Raw genomic sequence first — 6195 nt, 5'->3', positions numbered from 1 at the left:
GCTCCCCCTGGCGGAGGGCGCGGATTTTAGATTCCGCTAGAGCCAGTCGGTCAGGGTCATCGTAAATGAGCCCGAGGGCAGAAAAAACATTATCGACCGAATGAAATGTAGCAGAGTCAGGTGGTAAGGAAAATGCCCATGCTTGGGGGTCACCACTCAGTAATGACAACACCAGCCCTACTCGCTGGGCCTCATTACCTGAGGATATTGGCCGCATGCGGAAGTATAATTTGCAGGCCTCCCGAAATACGACAAATTTGCTGCGATCGCCTGAAAATCGTTCTGGCAGCGGAAACTTCGGCTCTGCACCGATACCTGCAGATGCCGTTTGCACCTTTGCTACTACCAGGCCCTGCTGCTGAACTGCCCCATTCAACTCGGAGACCTGTATGGACAGCGCCGCCAACTGGCGGGTTATAGAATCTAATGGATCCATGGACTCCTGAAAAAATGTGGGCCGATTATAATGTCACGGGGGCTTAGTTCAACTAAGGCTGAAATACCCGGGGCCCCTGTGGTGTCCCTTTACTAGGGGAAACCCTGTCTGACCCTCAACCCAGGGTTTTTGCTGAAGGTGCAAATGCCTGAGCCTCCGACCTTTCCTTATCTCCTGCTCAGCCCTGCACTTAACCCTCCACCCAGTGAGAAGTCACCACCAAAGCTCCCACACAAATAATGACAGACAGGGAGAACTTAAACTGCACTGCGCCGCACACACACGGGAATAAACAGTAATGTGAACAGGGCACAACTAAACACAAATATGGGAAGGAGAAAGGATAACGACGGATCATACGACACCAGATATGAATCTCTCTCTCTTGAACACCTCCACTCCAGACCGGAACCACTTGGTATGAAACACAAGCTATAATCGGCGACGCCCATAGGCCAGCATGACTATTTAAAGACCGTGGGCGTGACTAACCATCCAACCTGGTCTCCAGCAGGATTAACCCCCGAGAGCCTGAAGATCAGGCCGGCGCCACTGAGGCTATAGTGGCTGGAGGTGGAACTACCTCTGCCTGCCGGATGCTGTGGTGTGAACAGCGTCCGACATGACAGTAAGTACTGCCCACTTTTGGAATTTTTGACAGCACAATTCTGCAGAATCACGACCCTGGCTCAATGCCAGCAGGGTCTTTTCAGCCTGATCAATGGCATTAGGTTCGTCATACAACAATCCCAAAGCTTGAAAGAATGCGTTCACATTAGTCAGAATAGGATCATCTGGTTTCAAAGAAAACGCCCAATACTGGGGATCGCCACGCAGCAAAGAGATGACAATTTTAACCTGCTGCGCGGAGCTCCCTGACGAGTTAGGCTTCAAGGCAAAAAATAATTTACAATTATTTTTGAAATTCAAAAATTTAGACCGATCCCCAAAAAATACATCAGGTGTAGGAATCTTTGGTTCAGCAGCATGTGAATGAGCAAGGTAGGCGGAAATTCCCCGCACTTCCGCAGCGAGCTGCTCCACACGATCAGACAATTGCTTTATCACCATTGAGAGAAAAAAAAATTCCCCCTACGGCCTCAGAGATATAGAGGAAAAAATATACACACTTTTTTTTTTTCCTGCTATTGAGTACCCTAGAATCTGCGGTACGGCGGGTGATTCTGTTATGAATGAGTCACCGTAGGAGGCAAAAGCAGAAATGCAAGCTAAGTCCAGAAAACCAGAGAGGTTGGCAGCTATCGGATTGCAGACCCCTGAACCTATCAACACAACTAGCAGTAGCCGTGGGGGGTTCCTACGATGCCCTAGACCCCTCGATCACAGCCGGAGAAATACATAGGCCTAAAGAAAGAAAGGGGAAATCTAAACTGCCCCAGAGCAGACCCCAAAGCAAAAGGCAGCCCCCCACATATAATGACGGTGAAGCAAGAAGAAAGAACACAACACAGACAGAAAGATAGACTGAGCAAAGACGGGGCCCAAGCTAACTAGATAGGAAAGGACAGGAAGGCTGCTGTCTGCAATCCGTGGAAAACACTATGAAAATAAGAGCCAACAGACTGACAGAGAAAAAGGCCCTGAAGACGCTAGGCTTCAAAAAGACTATGTCAGTACTCAAGAATATTCTGAAGACAGAGCAACCGGCAAAAGGAAATTCAGCTCATCCCAGCAGGGAATGGCAGAATCCAGAAAAGCAAGGCAAACAAAAACAAAACACAAATGCTAAAAGGCAAAGCACAAAACTTAGCTTTAGAGGAGCAGGAATCAGACTGGTCTCCTAGGAGTCCACAGAGAAATCACCCGCAGGGCAGAAGGCGTCGGCAGCCTTATATCCAGTCAGTGACTCCACTCAGCCAGTCATCATCATTAGGCTCAGGTGCCTGATAATCAGGCTCATTACCTTCCTTTACCAGAATAGGGAGATCACCAGACCTCAGTGACGAAGGGGAAAATGAACTCACAACAGAGCGCCGGATAAATGTAATCATATACGTTATGAAAAATGTTCCCAATAAAACCTTCAACTCAATCCACAAAAAAAGGCCCCACTCAGGTCTGTCATCTGTTAACAAAAATATAGGAGGCTTCCACGTTACTGGTAGCACAAAGGCTCTGGAAAAGCCAAAAGAAATTCAGCAAATTCTACACTCCCAACTCCAAATGCCCCCTCACTTCTGAGCCCCAGTGTGCATAAACCACCTTTAGCATTCACATTTGTCAGGGGTATAATTTCCAAAATGGGGTCACTTGGGTGTGAAGGGGGATTCTGCCCTCTAGCACTTAGGGGGCTCTGTATATGGAGTCTGAAAACTATTCTAGGAAAATCTGCGCTCCAGGAGGCAAATAGCGCTCCATCCCTACCGAGACTCTCTGTATGGCTAAGCAGTACTGTATAGCCACATATGGTGTATTTCTAAATATTAAACAGAAATTGTGGGACACATTCTGGTGCCAATTTTACCCACATCTTATGTGAAAATGTTAAATCTGGGGCTAAAACAAAATTTTTGTGGTAAAAAGGTAATTATTTTTTCTTCACTGCCTAATGGTATAAAATTCTGTGACATACCCTTTGTATTAATATGATCATTACACCCCTAGATTCACTCATTGAGAGGTGTAGTCAGGGGCCCTCCAAAAGAGACATGGCATCCGCTCTCCATTCCAGCCAATTTTGCGTTGAAAAAGTCAAACGGTGCTCCTTCCCTTTCGAGCTCTGACATGCACCCTAAAAGTGGTTTACCCCCCACATATGAGGTATAAGCATACTCAGGACAAATTGTACAACAACTTTTGGGGTCCAGTTTCTCTTGTTACCCTTTGGTAAATAAAAAATTGTAGGCAAAAAGATAATTTTTGTGGAAAAATATGATTTTTTATTTTCATGGCTCTACATTATAAACTTCTATGAAGCATCTGGGGGTTCAAGGTGCTACAATGCATCTAAATACATTCCTTGAGGGGTTTAGTTTCCATAATGAGGTCACTTGTGGGGTGTTTCCACTGTTTAGGTACATCAGGGACTCTCCAAGTGGGACATGGCATCCAATCTCAATTCCAGCCACTTTTGCATTGAAAAAGTCAAATGGCGCTCCTTCCATTATGAACTTTGCCAGGCGCCTAAACAGTGGTTTACCCACACATATGGGGTAACAGTATACTCAGGACAAATTGCTCAACAACTTTTGAGGTCCAATTTCTCCTGTTACCCTTTGAACAATAAAAAATTGGGGGTGAAGAATCATTTTTGTGGAAAAAATCTGATTTTTAATTTTAACATCTCTACGTTATTAACTTATGTGAAGCACTTGGGGGTTAAAAGTGCTCACCACACATTTAGATAAGTTCCTTTGGGGGTGTAGTTTCCAAAATGGGGTCACTTATCGGGGTTTCCACTGTTTAGGTACATCAGGGGCTCTCCAAACACAACGTGGCGTCCACTCTCAATTTCAGCCAATTTTACATTCAAAACCTCAAATGATGCTCCTTCCCTTCCGAGCCCTGCCATATGCCTAAAGAGTGGTCTTCAGGAGAAATTGCACAACAAATATTGTGGTTCATTTTCTCCTCATACTCTTGACAAAATAAAAAAATTGTGTCCGAATTAAAAAAAATTTGAAAAAAAGTTAAATGTTCATTTTTTCCTTCCACATTTCTTCAATTCTTGTGAAGTACCTAAAGGGTTAATAAACTTTTTGAATGTGGTTTTGATCACCTTGAGGGGTGCAGTTTTTAGAATGGAGTTACTTTTGGGTATTTTCTGTCATATAGGCCCCCAAAGTGACCTCAAATTGGAGGTGGTCCCTAAAAAAAATGGTTTTGTAAATTTTGTTGGAAAGAAAGAGAAATCGCTGGTCAACTTTTAACCCTTATGACTTCCTCACAAAAAAATTATGTTTCCAAAATTGTGCTGATGTAACCGAGACATGTGGGAAATTTTATTTGTTAATTATTTTGTGTGTCATAACACTCCGATTTAGGGGCATAAAAATTAAAAGTTTAAAAATTGTGAAATTTTAAAATTTTTGGCCAAATTTAAATTTTTTTCATAAACAAACACAAGAAATGTTTTACAATTTTTACCACTATCATAAAGTGCAATATGTCACAAAACAAACAGTCTCAGAATCAGCGGGATCCATTGAAGCGTTCCACAGTTATAACCACGTAAAGTCACAGTGGTTAGATTTCAAAATTAAGGCCTGGTCATTAACTTAAAAAGTGGCTTGGCCCTTAAGGGGTTAAAACAACTTTTGAACATAACAGAACTATGATTAAAGACACAGCTCCAGACAGCCTACATGGGGGAAGAAACAGAGCTGACAGTGCTGTGAGTAAGAGGAACTGATAGAAGGGTATGTAATGTGACACAGTTAAACTACGCTGTCCTGCCCCTCCCCCTCAGGGACCTTATCTGAACGGTATATGTCATCTGTGCTTTAATCTCCCAGCCCTTTCAAATCATGCAGAAGGTTAAGCCCCCGTTACACATAGCGATATCGCTAGCAATATCGCTGTAACGTCACCGATTTTGTGACGTAGCAGCGATATTGCTAGCGATATCGCTATGTGTGATACTTACCTCCGACCGGCTCCCCCGCTGGTTATCGCTGATCGCGCGAGAACGTCCTGGATCATTTCTCGTCGTCAGCTTCCTGCTGGGCTTCCTGTGGCACCAACGAGCGAAGCGTGGACGTGGGCGGGAGGATGTCAGGATCGCCGCGTCTGACAGGTAAGTAACGACCGCCGACCACTGCTTTGTCGCTGGTGAGATCTGCCTGTGTGGCAGCTCACTAGCGACCACTTAGCGATGCACCAGCGATCCATATCATTGTCGGGATCGCTGGTGCATCGCTAAGTGTAACGGTACCCTTAGACCAGGAGATCAGACTTGTAATCTTTACATCTCACACTCTGAGAAAGCTAAGCTATTGTTGATGCGCATTCTTTTTTTCTGCAGTGTTGCTGCCTGCTTATGATTGGGCATCTCATACAGGGAGAAAAAGTACACACCACCACAGAAAAATAGTTGATAACACCCACTTTGACTTAAAAAAGTTAACACATTTGATGCCAAATGCTTTGATTGCTAATATATCTGCAACAGAGAGGTGAAATTTAAAAAAAACAAAAACATTTTATTCCGCTCTGAAGCCACTATAACATTGCTTGTCCAGTTCAACATGAAAAATATGGTGAAAGGTCCTATTTAACAGATCCATAATGTCCATTACTTTCAAACAGATCACAACTAATCCTGATGGCTCTAATTGAATTCTGTTTGATCTGTCAAGTTTCAGACAGCAAGAATAACTATGAACACGACATTGTTCTTGCCATCAAAAGCTAATTGCTAGCACATCCATAGGTAGTCAACAATGTTCAGCTGCTTCAGCGTCTATATACAGTTGCTCCACACCTACAGCTACTCCTGTAGAACTGTAGGAGAATTTTCCAATATACAGGTAAACTGTGATCCACAGCTTGTCCACCACTACAAACTGTAGAGGTTACGTTTCCTCTATTATGTTTATTGGGAAACTTTGAAACTTAGAGCATTTTAGGCTTGCTAAAATAATTTTATTAGCTTGGATAAACTGAAATGCAGTTTTCGTATAACACATTTTTAATTCTAGAAGGCATCATGTAAACAATATTTGGCGCAAAAATATGCGTACAAAACACAAGACCGTGAGCAAATTCAATGACACTGGACTTGTATAGCGAAACTAATA

The sequence above is a fragment of the Dendrobates tinctorius genome, unplaced genomic scaffold (genome assembly GCF_039654945.1).
Source record: "Dendrobates tinctorius isolate UK_male_01 unplaced genomic scaffold, ASM3965494v1 ptg000007l, whole genome shotgun sequence".
Lineage (NCBI taxonomy): Eukaryota > Metazoa > Chordata > Amphibia > Anura > Dendrobatidae > Dendrobates > Dendrobates tinctorius.
The sequence above is the reverse complement of the archived record's forward strand: the minus strand, read 5'-3'. Positions refer to the sequence as shown.